Raw genomic sequence first — 15,842 nt, 5'->3', positions numbered from 1 at the left:
AGGGGACTCATTCCTCTAGGTCACACTGCAGTCACTCACAGAGAAGGTGCAGCGAGGTAAATCTAGCCATGTATCAATCAGAGGCCAGGCTAACCTCCTTGTTCCAATAAGAACAATAACTTAGGTGCACCATTTCTTTATTGGAACCCTCCGTGAAGTCCTGCCTGAACTACTCCTTGATGTAAAGCCACCCCCTTTCTTGATTTTAGCTCCCTGAAGCCAACCCTGTAAGCCGTGTTGTCAGTCGCCCCTCCCTGCGTCAGAGCAACGGCAAACAATCGTGCATCTGAGTTGAGAGTGCTGTCCAGAGCAGTCACAATGGAGCACTCTGATTGGGCTAAAACATTGTCGCGGGTGGTTCTGGGTACATATTGTCCGGCCCCCGTTCCCTCCCTCCCTCCGTGAAGGCAAGGGCAGACAATCGTTTTGCGCCTTTTTTCCTGAGTTACCTGTGCGGACGCCATACCACCGCAAGCATGGAGCCCGCTCGGGTAACCGTCACCGTATGTCTCCTGGGTGCTGGCAGACGCGGTACTGCATTGCTACACAGTAGCAGCAACCCATTGCCTTCTGGCAGCAGACGGTGCAGTATGACTGGTAGCCATCCTCGTCATGTCCGAGGTGCTCCTGGCCACGTCGGCTGGGAGCGCCTGGGCAGACATGGGCGCAGGGACTAAATTTTTGGTGACTTGACCAGGTCATTCTCTTTAGTCCTGCAGTCAGTCCTATTGAACCGTCTTATGGTGATCAGGCAGGCAATATGGATTGCTAGCAGTCGTATTGTACCGTCTTCTGCCGGGCAGGCAAGAGATGACGATGGCTAGCAATCGTATTGTACCATCTTCTGCCGGGCAGGCAAGAGATGAGGATGGCTAGCAGTCGTACTGTACCATCTTCTGCCGAGCAGCCATGAGACGTGGATGGCATGCAGTCCTTCTGCACCGTCTGCTGCCAGCCAAAGATGTAAAAGATAGATGGAGTGGATCAAAACAAGAAATAGACCAGATTTGTTTTGTACTCATTTGCCTCTTCCCCTGTCTAGGGGACTCATTCCTCTAGGTCACACTGCAGTCACTCACAGAGAAGGTGCAGCGAGGTAAATCTAGCCATGTATCAATCAGAGGCCAGGCTAACCTCCTTGTTCCAATAAGAACAGTAACTTAGGTGCACCATTTCTTATTGGAACCCTCCATGAACTCCTGCCTGAACTACTCCTTGATTTAAAGCCACCCCCTTTGTGGATTTTAGCTCCCTGAAGCCAACCCTGTAAGCCGTGTCGTCAGTCGCCCCTCCCTCCGTCAGAGCAACGGCAGACAATCATTCCGCGCCTTTTTTCTCTGCGGACGCCATACCAAGGCAAGCATGGAGTCCGCTCAGCTCACTTTGGCAATTAGGAGCACATTAAACACCACACGCATTATCCAGCAGTATATGCAGCACCAGAACCTGGCAAAGTGCTACCGGGCGAGGAGGCGACGTCAGCGCGGTCACATGAGTGATCAGGACATGGACACAGATTTCTCTGAAAGCATGGGCCCTGCCAGTGCATGCATCATGGTGCTAATGGGGCAGGTTCATGCTGTGGAACGCCGATTCTGGGCTCGGGAAACAAGCACAGACTGGTGGGACCGCATAGTGTTGCAGGTCTGGGACGATTCCCAGTGGCTGCGAAACTTTCGCATGCGTAAGGGCACTTTCATGGAACTCTGTGACTTGCTTTCCCCTGCCCTGAAGCGCATGAATACCAAGATGAGAGCAGCCCTCACAGTTGAAAAGCGAGTGGCGATAGCCCTGTGGAAGCTTGCAACGCCAGACAGCTACCGGTCAGTTGGGAATCAATTTGGAGTGGGCAAATCTACTGTTGGGGCTGCTGTGATGCAAGTAGCCCACGCAATCAAAGATCTGCTGATATCAAGGGTAGTGACCCTGGGAAATGTGCAGGTCATAGTGGATGGCTTTGCTGCAATGGGATTCCCTAACTGTGGTGGGGCCATAGATGGAACCCATATCCCTATCTTGGCACCGGAGCACCAAGCCGGCGAGTACATAAACCGCAAGGGGTACTTTTCAATAGTGCTGCAAGCTCTGGTGGATCACAAGGGACGTTTCACCAACATCAACGTGGGATGGCCGGGAAAGGTACATGACGCTCGCATCTTCAGGAACTCTGGTCTGTTTCAAAAGCTGCAAGAAGGGACTTTATTCCCAGACCAGAAAATAACTGTTGGGGATGTTGAAATGCCTATATGTATCCTTGGGGACCTAGCCTACCCCTTAATGCCATGGCTCATGAAGCCATACACAGGCAGCCTGGACAGTAGTCAGGAGCTGTTCAACTACAGGCTGAGCAAGTGCAGAATGGTGGTAGAATGTGCATTTGGATGTTTAAAGGCGCGCTGGCGCAGTTTACTGACTCGCTTAGACCTCAGCGAAACCAATATTCCCACTGTTATTACTGCTTGCTGTGTGCTCCACAATATCTGTGAGAGTAAGGGGGAGACGTTTATGGCGGGGTGGGAGGTTGAGGCAAATCGTCTGGCTGCTGGTTACACGCAGCCAGACACCAGGGCGGTTAGAAGAGCACAGGAGGGCGCGGTACGCATCAGAGAGGCTTTGAAAACCAGTTTCATGACTGGCCAGGCTACGGTGTGAAAGTTCTGTTTGTTTCTCCTTGATGAAAGCCCCCACCCCTTTGTTCACTCTACTTCCCTGTAAGCTAACCACCCTCTCCTCCTCCCTTCGATCACCGCTTGCAGAGGCAATAAAGTCATTGTTGCTTCACATTCATGCATTCTTCATTCATTCATCACACAAACAGGGGGATGACTACCAAGGTAGCCCAGGAGGGGTGGTGGAGGAGCGAAGGAAAATGCCACACAGCACTTTAAAAGTTTACAACTTTAAAATTTATTGAATGACAGCCTTCTTTTTTTTGGGCAATCCTCTGTGGTGGAGTGGCTGGCTGGCCGGAGGCCCCCCCACCGCGTTCTTGGGCATCTGGGTGTGGAGGCTATGGAACTTGGGGAGGAGGGCGGTTGGTTACACAGGGGCTGTAGTGGCAGTCTGTTCTCCAGCTGCCTTTGCTGCAGCTCAGCCATACACTGGAGCATACTGGTTTGGTCCTCCAGCAGCCTCAGCATTGAATCCTGCCTCCTCTCATCAAGCTGCCGCCACATTCGAGCTTCAGCCCTCTCTTCAGCCCGCCACTTACTCTCTTCAGCCCACCACTTACTCTCTTCAGCCCGCCACCTCTCCTCCCGGTCATTTTGTGCTTTCCTGCACTCTGACATTATTTGCCTCCACGCATTCGTCTGTGCTCTGTCAGTGTGGGAGGACAGCATCAGCTCGGAGAACATTTCATCTCGAGTGCGTTTTTTTTTCTTTCTAATCTTCACTAGCCTCTGGGAAGGAGAAGATCCTGTGATCATTGAAACACATGCAGCTGGTGGAGAAAAAAAAAGGGACAGCGGTATTTAAAAAGACACATTTTATAAAACACTGGCTACACTCTTTCAGGGTAAACCTTGCTGTTAACATTACATACATAGCACATGTGCTTTCATTACAAGGTCGCATTTTGCCTCCCCCCACCGCGTGGCTACCCCCTCAACTCTCCCCCCTCCCTGTGGCTAACAGCGGGGAACATTTCTGTTCAGCCGCAGGCAAACAGCCCAGCAGGAATGGGCTCCTCTGAGTGTCCCCTGAAGAAAAGCACCCTATTTCAACCAGGTGACCATGGATTATATCTCACTCTCCTGAGGATAACACAGAGAGATAAAGAACGGATGTTGCTTGAACGCCAGCAAACATACACTGCAATGCTTTGTTGTACAATGATTCCCGAGTACGTGTTACTGGCCTGGAGTGGTAAAGTGTCCTACCATGAAGGACGCAATAAGTCTGCCCTCCCCAGAAACCTTTTGCAAAGGCTTTGGGAGTATATCCAGGAGAGCCGCGAATGCCAGGGCAAAGTAATCCTTTCACATGCTTGCTTTTAAACCATGTATAGTATTTTAAAAGGTACACTCACCGGAGGTCCCTTCTCCGCCTGCTGGGTCCAGGAGGCAGCCTTGGGTGGGTTCGGGGGGTACTGGCTCCAGGTCCAGGGTGAGAAACAGTTCCTGGCTGTCGGGAAAACCGGTTTCTCTGCTTGCTTGCTGTGAGCTATCTACAACCTCCTCATCATCATCATCTTCTTCGTCCCCAAAACCTGCTTCCGTATTGCCTCCATCTCCATTGAAGGAGTCAAACAACACGGCTGGGGTAGTGGTGGCTGAACCCCCTAAAATGGCATGCAGCTCATCATAGAAGCGGCATGTTTGGGGCTCTGACCCGGAGCGGCCGTTCGCCCCTCTGGTTTTCTGGTAGGCTTGCCTCAGCTCCTTCAGTTTCACGCGGCACTGCTTCGGGTCCCTGTTATGGCCTCTGTCCTTCATGCCCTGGGAGATTTTGACAAAGGTTTTGGCATTTCGAAAACTGGAACGGAGTTCTGATAGCACGGATTCCTCTCCCCATACAGCGATCAGATCCCGTACCTCCCGTTCGGTCCATGCTGGAGCTCTTTTGCGATTCTGAGACTCCATCATGGTCACCTCTGCTGATGAGCTCTGCATGGTCACCTGCAGCTTGCCACGCTGGCCAAACAGGAAATGAAATTCAAAAGTTCGCGGTTCTTTTCCTGTGTACCTGGCCAGTGCATCTGAGTTGAGAGTGCTGTCCAGAGCGGTCAAAATGGAGCACTCTGGGATAGCTCCCGGAGGCCAATACCGTCGAATTGTGTCCACAGTACCCCAAATTTGACCCGGCAAGGCCGATTTAAGCGCTAATCCACTTGTCAGGGGTGGAGTAAGGAAATCAATTTTAAGAGCCCTTTAAGTCGAAATAAACGGCTTCATCGTGTGGACAGGTGCAGGTTTACATCGATTTAACGCTGCTAAATTCGACCTAAAGTCCTAGTGTAGACCAGGGCTAAGTTATCTATTGATCAGTAATCATTCTGAATGGTGTAATTCCATGGTTGAGTAGATTCTTATTTGTCTGAAATTTTCAGAGAAGCACTACAATTGAATGTATATGGTGTATTGCACCAGCTGCTCCTTATGTTCCACGAGTTCAAATAATGACAAACTCTACTTAAGAATCTACACACACCTTCTAATGTGAAATGTGAAGGAAGTTCCATGTCCCATCTGATTTTCAAGTGAATTTGATTACTTCTCTTAGCTGCCTTTTTTTCAGCTTCTGAAGATTATCTTTATTGCATGGATTAAGTTGTAACCTCATATTTCCCCTACTTGAACCTATTTTAGTGACTTACACACTGAAACATATGCTATTTCATTTGCCAGTTCTTACATACTGTAGATGGATTCATAATTTGATCATTTTAATAGCCTGGACAGACTCTGTACTGCTACTCCAAAAATAAACAAAAATATGAAAAGTTAATGAATTCAAGTTCATTGACATAAGCAGACGTCCCTGTATATTTCTAGGGTTATAACCCTATCACAGAAGCTACCTTTGTTGGAATAACTCTTTTGCTATAGAAAAAAATAGATAAAAAAATGAACATACCAAACTTTAAAAACTATTCTTTAACTTATTTAAAATATAATGACTTTTCTAGCACAATCAAAATAATTTCCATTTTTACACTGTGTACAAAACTTCCTACTTTACTGAAACACTACTATGTTATTTTCCAGATAGGGGAGTATAATTTTCCCTGCCATGATTTGGATTTTGCATTTTATTTGCCTTCTGTTATGTATGCTAAATACCCATTCTCTAACTTACTTCAGTAGAATTTCTGTCTTTAGAGTCAAAGTAAAACCTAACATCTGTTGTTACCAAATGTCATCTAAAAACAATGATGCAAATTGAACATGAAGATTTCACTCCTGAATCACTTTCATGGAATATATAGCTCAGATTTCCATGTGCATTATGTAACTTAGGCAAGATCTCTGTTTCTTAAATGTACAGTAACATATTTTACAATTTTTCTTTTTGGAAAGAATTGCCATCGTAATCTCCTTTAATTATACCACAAAATATGTCCACCCCTAAAATGATGGTGGGAATCACACAATATGTGGGTTAATACGAAAAGAAAACTTTATTTGCCTTTTTTCCCCATTGTCTAAAATATGGGTGAGAAAAACCCTGCACATCAATTCATATATTATTTTTATGTGTAGAATAATAAATGTCCCTTTAATTATTATTATTATTGTATTGTAGCACTGAGAATGTTCAGTTAGAATTGGTTGGAAAATTGAGGGGGAGGCAAGGGAATTGAAAATATTTTTGCAAAAGATTACTCCTTTTTTGTTGTAAACATCAAAATTCAGAAAATTTCACATAACTTCAGTCCCAGTCATGGAATGGGTTCCATGGTATTAAGTGCTGTACACACATCAAGAAAAAGGCAGTCCCTAGGTGCTTACAATTGTGGCTATTTGTTGCTGCAGAAACATTCATCCTCCAGCTTCTGGAAACTGCAGATTACAAACAGAGCAGAAATGTTACAGCACACAAAAGGAGGTGCTTGAAGGAAAAAAAAAAAAGCAAATAGTGAGGTTTAACTTTGTATCCATGAACTGCCACAATGAAAGTTACAGCAGAACAGTTGAGGTGCCTGTCCACAAAACAAAATAATGGTGCACCTAACTACTTACAGAAACTGAATGATGTGCCAGATTAGGCAGCTAACGGGATGGTTAAAATCCATGCCCAATTCAGTCAGAAGCACTGTATAAAATTGCTACACGTGCAGGGCCTAATTCTAAAACCTGGGCGGGGGTGGGGGGTGGGGATCTTATGTCAAGATTTATCGACATGTAAATTTTAGCAAGTTAACAGGGGGAAATCCCTCGGAGGATGCTGAGCATTTCATAAAACCTCATAGTGTAGCTGATCATCTAGAAGAAAAAAATCAAGCACTGTTTCAGAACACCTACAGACTCAAGTCTTGGCTACAGTTTTGTTTTTCCTTTCTTTCAAAATCAACAGGGAATATTAGCACATTTTCAGTGCTGTAAATTTGACTTAAATTTGACACTTAGTTGGGCTTTAATCTATTGTCAGGTAATATTTGAAATCTTGGCAACTGTATATGTTCTCTAAGGAGTTTTACCACTTTATGTAGGTACTATTCAGTTCTCAATATTACCATGAGCACCCTACGGCCTCCAAGTTAAGGTTGATTAGAAATGACTAGCAGTGGTTACACAAGATCTCTAGGCAATACAATTTCCTTCTAAACAATGTCATATCATCCATCTTGATTCTAATCTCCTGAATTCTATCATATGAAATTTTATCTCAAAAAGGTACTTGTTATGGGGTTTTGACATTTCATTCAATATGATATTACTGATTATTACTATTATAATTTGTGTAGCATTATAAATATACATGGCAGTTTATGAAACATGGAGTTAGACAACACTTCCTGACTTGAAGATCTTATAGTCTAATATAGCTCAGGCAAAGACCCACCATAAGACACAGCGCAAGTAAGGAAAGGAATAATTTCTGTGGAATAATATACCCCTCAATTTCTGTTGTCACTGCTGTATATGAATTTAAATCTCCAGCTGGAATTCAATCAACGAGAACCAGGCACCAGATGTGTATCTTCACTATCATCCAACATATGTGCCCCGAGCTGCACAGCTGCTGTTCCATATTTGAATGACAATATTTAAATGATAAAAATATGTAATATAGAAAATGTGGTTGGACATTCAGGGTGGTGAAGACTGAATTATATAGTCCCTCTCAATAATAAATATGTAGTATAAGCTACTGATTCTAAATACTAATATTTGTGTTTATTGGCTTTGGCTGGAAAATGTAGGTTAACATATGGACCATATCCAGCATCAGTCACGTTGTACATCTTCCTGTTTCTAATGGTTGCTTTGGGTAATCATCACGGTAGGTTTTCCTTTATATAAGAATAAGAACAATAAAGTTTCTATTTTGAAGCTGGATCATGTTAAAAATGAGTCATAATGAATAGATTTTTCTACCAGACCAGCAGGAAATTAAGAGTCATTTGGAAGGAGGCATGTATAGTAACTTCAGCAGTTCCGGTGTGATATTATTCATTTTTTCATCAAGTCTCAGAATATTCCAACTGTTATGCTGAACAAAACAAAGTGTGTAACAGATTCCTGGCTTTTCTGTAATATGATCTCAAAAAACATATAAAAGGCAATTTCTAAAAGGCAAAATCTGTTTGTATTTTCCTTCAGACACAAATAAAACATTTGCCATATTTCTAATAGCAGATGGTTAATTGTGTTGTGTGCAGCGTTACAACTAGTAAAATAGTAAATAGCAGTGCATTTTCTATTCACAAATTTTTATGAAGCTTCTCAAACCTGATAAACAAACTCTCAGCAATTATGTGCAAATTCTCTAAGCCTATCCAGGAAAACCTCTTTTTAATTGCCAAGCACATGAAAACTAGAGAACAAAGGTCTGATTCTCCAGTCCATTGCACCAGTTTTACACCAGTATAAATCACCTTAATTAGTGAAGTTAAGATGGTGTAAAGCTGGGGTAACAGAATGAAGAATCAAACTATGTGGAGGAAACAAGAGTCAATGTAAAACATACAGACAATAATTAGGGTAGCAAGTATATAATAAAAATACACTTAGATTATAAACAAAAAAAAATAAACAGGAAATATCAAGAATGAGAGGCAACCCTTCTAAATAAAAAATAAGTGAAAAATCCATCACAGTATTGCTTTTAATAGGCACACCGATCCCACATTTCAAAAGGAATTGACAAAGCTACTGCATTCAGGTTCAGGATTTCTTTCTAAACAAAGAGAAAATAGGTTATTGGACAAATAAGAGAAAAAATAGGTATTCTGTATGCCAAACAGGTATCTTTGGCAAAGTGACATTTTTGTTAATTTTGTAGAATTCTTTTCTGAAAATGTGGACAAATATTGATGTATGGAAGACTGACAACTAAAAATGATTTCCAGACAAGTAGGATTCTGAAAGTGTTCAGAAGTTGTGCCTAATCCTCCTAACTCTTACCGATGGGAGTAACAGATTTCTGTGAACAATCTAAATGAAGCCAATGAGACCATCCGCAGGAGTAAGGGCTTGCTGAATCAAGTCCATTATTATTCATTTGCAATCTGAATTCATATGTCTGATACTGAAGCAACATGACTCCCACTGTTGTTGCACTCTAAAATCAAAGCCGCGTGGTGAGGAAAATATTCTGTCTGAGATTAATGATGATTTTAATTCAACAAATTATTTCATAGGATAAATATCAAAGATAACCAGCAAATGTGTAAAATAATTACATTTATACTGTGAATGCTGCCAAAGCTTCAGAGGAAATTAGACATTATTAAAACACACAAAAATACTGAGCAGAATTCTGCTTTGTTACACCCAGGCAATTCCCATTGACTTCAGTGAAGCTGCACAGATGTGACTGAGCAGAATGTTGCTTAATGTGTTCAAAGACTCAGATTAAATCCTCACAAAGCAAGGAATTCAGATCTACAGCTGCTATTTAATCCTTAATTTACCTCATTTAGTCCAGGCATTGTAAACTTTTTCTAATTGTTTTACTTGTGGGCAATATGTGTGTTCAAGAGTGTAATTAAAGATGTAATGGCAGCCTTAAAGTAGGATTGCCATATTCTGTGTTTGTCATCTCAATTTAAAATATGTCTTGCCACACCCGTCTAGATGGAATCAGATACTCTGGTTTGGAAGAAGGAGCACAGAATGCCTAATTGCCATTCTGCAGCCAAAGAAAAGGACGTATTTTTCCCTATTTGGAATCAGGGTAACCTCAGCAGCTGCTTAGCCCTGGAGTTCTCCATAGCTTCCACAGGGCAATAATTAGAATGGAAAATTACTACTGAATTAGATACTTTGATCTGACACCTATACACCGTTGATGGTGCAAAGGAGCTTGCCCACTGCCAGATATCCCCAGCCAGGGATAAATTCAACTAGAGTGTAGACCGCATAGCTGATTTCTTTGCTGTGACTTCCTACAGTATTCTATTTTGTGGGCATGAGCAGGCACACCTAGAGCACTACTGCATTCCAGTTGTACTGAGCTTGCATAATGGGTTTTGAAGGCTATAGCCAATGGGAGTTCATTTAGAGTACACCCCAGCTGCTCTAAATTATACTGGGGCTGGCACAGAACCAGCTCCAGAATCAGGGAGCTGCAATTGGCTCTTTTGCAGCTCGCCACCCCATGGGGCTAAAAGCTGGGCCTAAATCTCTTGGCAGCTACAAAAGCATTTCCAAATAAGCTAAAACTCATTAGTTAATAGACAACTAATTTACTCTAAAAATATATTTTTATTACTATTCATGAGAAATGAATCCTGAGAAAATAGCATTGTTTTCCTTTTCCTCAATCAAATAGCCTACACAGAACAGTTGTTTTTTTTTGTTTTTTTTGTTTTTTTTGGGGGGGGGGGGCTAATTAATTAAAAAAAGCACTTGTTCAAAAGTAGCATTTTTTTCCAAAATACAAAAAGGCACCAGTCTGCATAAGAACAAAGAGTTGCTAAGGCCCCTATCCTGCAAAGAAAACCATGTGGGCAGAACCCATTGATTTCAATGTGTTTCTGCTCAGGGGTCCACCCACACACTTAGATTTCCAAGATCGGGGCATAAATGTTGTATGTTAACCCCCAGAGTAACTGTATATTGCATTTGGATACCAGGTCCACAAAAACATCAGTGGAGCATATCATCCGATGTATGTTTGTTTTCCAGTGTTGAATGCATTCCTAATTCAGTGAAGTTGTTATGCTATACAAAGCTCACAGGATCTTTTATAAGAGAGAAGGCAAATACGCCATATTTATTGAAAATACAACAGTTAGCATATGCTTTTCAGTCACACACACATACACATCATGCACACAGTCCTGCCAGTTGATGTTTATAGTTACCAGTCCAGAGTCTGGATCAATCTAGTGGCCAGCCAGATTGGTCGCAGAGGGGAACAGGGCTTTGTCGGTTGTGATCCAATGCTCCTGGAGTAGTGGCAAGATGAACCCAAAGTCCCATGGCAAAGCACCCTGTTCTTATAGTTCTTTTTCTCTGTTCAAGTCTATGGATTTTGCTGTGTCAGTTTGTGACAGGTTACTCCTTAATTGGTGTATCTTTTGATGTAAACATTCCAAAACACCTCAGAGAGGGTCATCCTGTATTTAATCACTTGTCTTTAGGGTGCCAGCCTTTACCTCAGCGTTGTCAATTTGCCTTCCCTCAGTCATGGATGGGCATTGATGGTTCTCTGGCATTGATAAGTCTCCTTAGGCATCTTCGACCCTCCTTTCTTGACCATCTGGTTAACAATGGCCTTCACACCTTATATTTTCCTGATGCATGCATTCCTCATTCACACAGTCTCTCACAGAGAAGACAGAAATTAAACTTCACTACATCTTGTGGTCAAAACAGTTTATATTATGGCTCAGGCCTTTAACATTCCCTTAATCTAATTAACATAGAAACAATACAAGATCCTGTCTTTTACTCACTAAACCTTAAACCAAAGATATGACTAGAGGGAAGTTTATAATGCATATAGGAAACAAGATCCCAGTCTCAGACGGTCATTCCTTTCTGTTATTCAAAAAGGGTGGCTGGCAGAATTAATTCAAAGTTTACATCAATTTTTATAGTACAATTATAAAATCCTGTCCTTACAAAGTCCCCATTTAAATTTACTGATACCACCACCAAATCATAACAAATTTATATAAAATGGATGCAGATCTCATAAACTGCCACGTTTATTCAATAATACGATTATGGTAGCCACATTTCTGGTTACCTCAGTATCGACATTGAAATAGTAAGTAAACTCAACTGCCAAAGCCAAAGTAACTTTCAGGGGGTAGAAAACAGTAAGTTGCAGGAGATGTCCGACAACTTTATTATTGCAATGGATCACATTAATGAAGACATAAAGTTACAAACAGTTGTAATAAAAAAGGCAGAGCTAACAATGTAAAGTGGTCCATTATATGTTCAGTATGACAACTTTATTACTGCAGTGGACCAGTATTGCAATTACAGATGGGATATATATTACACATACTGTAGCTTCTTTTGAGACAAAAGAGCACAACAGGCCAACATATTACTGTAAGAACATATAAGACACAATAATTACTTTGAACAGTTACAAAAAAAAGAAAGTGAGCCATCATAATCTGGGAATCTGGTACAACTTTTTATTTTTTAAAAAATGAAACAGAAACAGTAACAGGAAAGAAGGAAAACATGATTTCCTCCAATTTAGATTTTATTACAGACTAATGGAGGACATCTACTTCCACAAAACTACTCTACATAGATCAAGATAATATAATAAGGTAATAAAAATCTATTCAATTAGTAGTAAGATTTAATTTAAAATGGCTTATGTATTCACAAATCTTCAGTGTTAGCAAAAATGTACAGCTATGCGAATTTCAACAACAAATGTTAATCAAATAATAATTATTGTACCTCTTTTGGTTCACTCACGGAAAATATTCTCTAGTTTGATGTTTTTGTCTATGTATGGGTGTGTTAATTTGAGAAGGCCATAGAGCCTAATCAAGGTTAAAAATGTCAACAAGTTACAAACTACAAATACAGAAATCAATTGGATTTCATGGCATCAGAATGTGAAACATTAGACAAGCAAAGAAAGGCTAGACATGCAGTTTTTGATCAGATGGTCCCAAATGAGACTGAACAGTTGTAACTTATGGCAGAATCTGGCCACTGTTGGAAGAGATGCTCTTAGTAGGAGAGGTGAGTTTCTCCCTGGTTTTATTATTTACTCAGTACCAATCAACCAGGGAGCTGACTGGTGCACATCTTATAGTGAACTGTGGATTTTTTCAAAGAAAGTCTTTCTCTAGAATACTGTCTCTTCTTATAATTTACTAACAGGGTACAATCTCTGGAATCATCACTTTGTTCACTAGATGTGGCATCTCTTACCTCTACCAGTATTCTAATTTAGCTATGGTCTGTAGAGTGCAATTAACACTCAAGACAGTGGGAGACTGCAGTGAGGTTCCATTAATCCAGAAAAGAAATCAGAATCAGAATACAGTCAACGTCTGTGGAGGTACAAACAACTTTCAAAGGCAACAATGTTGTTTAAAACAATTTACAACAGAGGCAGAATTAAAATCAAGTGTTCAAATAACTTACAGTAGATGGATATAGCACCAATAGTTGGCCTTGAGTGATGCTAACCAAATGCTGCTTTCAGTTTTACTGGTGTAAATCCAGAGTAACTCTACTGACTTTACTATTAGTTTTACACCGGTATTAGTTAGGCCAGAATTTGACCCTATGTGTTTGTACGGTGCCTAGCAGAAAGAAGCTCCGCAATACAAATAATAATAACATTCTTCTATATGAGATAGATTAATAATTTGACTCCATGCATCTGAACAAGTGGGCTTTTTACCCATGAAAGCTTATGCCCAAATAAATGTGTTAATCTTTAAGGTGCCACCGGACTACTCATTGTTTTTGTGGATACAGACTAACAGGGCTACCCCTCTGATACTTAATAATTTGTGTTACTAAATTTTGACTACCACTTACAAAGAACTGTCATAGAAACAAAACCAACCAAATCTACATTTAAACAAGCATCATGACCCAATGCCACGCTGTCATGTGTCCTATCAAACATTCAGGTTCCTTAAATGTCCTGCCCTCTAGGCTTGCATAATGCAAATGCATTCATCATGATCAGTATTTTCCAGTGCACAAAAGCTATGTAGGCAAGTTCTTCATTACTTCATAACGGTCCCTACTCCTTTTTTATTTATCTTGTAAAAAGATGAACTATACAAGCTGTTCAGTAACATAGCCAATTTAGAATAGTGGTTAATTTTGTCTTCCTTTTCATTTATTAACAGGCCTACTTTCTTGTTAGTAATTCTTTCTCCTTATTCTCTTAAGCTAGCAGTAACTCATACTTTTTTTTGCCCTTATCTTTTCCCTGCAAGCCTTATAAAGAGATATATAGCAGAAATAAGAACTTTAATATCAGAAATGAATTAGCTAACAGGGTATTTACCTGAATAAGGTTTCTTGCAATTTTACTCTTGGGAAATCTTGGAAGCTAAAGTCGAGTTATTCTTGTGGTCAGACCCAATATTTTAAGTGTGTTTTATTACGTTGTTGACTTTTGTAATAAAGGATAATACTGTTGCTTGGTGACTACAGCAGCCTTCCAAAGTTTGTGGATTATTTTGTCATAATAATAATAATATAGCTGCAGGCTTTTTAAACCAGCTTGGGTGTACTGACAATTTATGCATGCCTACACACTTGACCTTGCCATATGTAAGACCCAGACATCTCATCTTCCTTCTTTCTGATGAATTGTCTAGCTATATGAGGCCAAATACATTCCTGGTACAATTTCATTGAATTTGACCCATGATGTATTCCAGAAGACCAATGATATTGAGTGGAAAAGTATTTCTGCAATACCTTTATAACACCCCAGTTCTGAGAGCAGCAGTTGGTTTCTCTTGTTGTTCATAAGTAATAACTGGTTGCTTATATGCAATTATTCAGAACACAGTCAGTGTCTTGTATTGACTGTGTCTGAGGTGCTAACGTCAGATGAGCCTGGGGCTTTAAAATAATTCAAGCTGCTATAGTAACATAACACTTTTAAACTATTTGTTGCAGGTGTTTTTTAATCAGTACATTTTGAGCACAGTTGGCAGGATTATGAAAATATGTGATATACACTGTGGTTGTTTTTCTTTTAAAAAAGATAAACTTTATAAAGTCAGCTTCAATAAATGATTTGCCACAATAGTAGACGATCACGGAAACTAGTTAAAGCCCATCACAGAAACACTCCCCCTCTGCTAGAAGATACACTCATACAAGAGCAGAATGACACTTAGAAGCTGATGCATGAATCTTATGATCATACATAAAAAGAGCATACTTTTTTCCAAGAGCATTGGAGCCTGATTTATTGTGTTCAGTCTTAATCACTGACAAACTCTAGTTTAATTGTCACGCCTCCCAAAAGTATGACACTAGCTTAAAAATCATAAAATTTTAAAAATAACGTGTGGGTTCTTTTTATTTGCCTTCTGGTTTGTGAGCCTTTAGGGTTCCCCCTTTCAAGCTTTTCTCTGCAACCATGAAGGCTAAAATCCTATTTTTTTTTAAATGACACCTGATATTTTCCTGGTAACCACAACTCCTGGTGTTGCAGTTTTCAGACAAACATCCACTATTATGAGAGGTGGCTACAACAGCAGCGCCTCAATACAAATAATCATTGAAACATAATGAAATAAACAACACACATTCACATCTCAGCTGGGGGTGGCCTACTCTGTGCATTGCTAAGAGTCATCCAAGTGGCACAGGTGCTTTCCTGGCTGGCAACGGTGCCTGTCCTGAATTAGGGTGAGTGCCTACACCTTGCCCTGGCCGCAGAGCAGGAGTCCCCATGCCTGGGACATTAGGCATCACCTCGAGGCCGGCTCCCCCTCTCCTGTGCCAGGGCACCAGTTCTAACTCACAGAACTTGGGTGAGAGACCCGAGGCAGCCCCACCCCAGGGTGGGTCAGAACTGGCACCCGGGCACAGAACAAGGGGTGGTCCAGCTCACACCTCAGCCTGGTGCAAGCCGGGTGGGGGCGGGGGGGCATCCAGCCGCCTGGACTGAGCGCGCGGCAGCTGAGCCCCGCCCACAGCTCAGCAGCACATGGGCTCTGCCGGGGGGAGAGGGGGCTGGTGGCGGTAACAGCACTGACT

The sequence above is a fragment of the Chelonia mydas genome, chromosome 4, assembly GCF_015237465.2.
Source record: "Chelonia mydas isolate rCheMyd1 chromosome 4, rCheMyd1.pri.v2, whole genome shotgun sequence".
NCBI lineage: Eukaryota > Metazoa > Chordata > Testudines > Cheloniidae > Chelonia > Chelonia mydas.
This window is presented reverse-complemented; position numbering follows the sequence as displayed.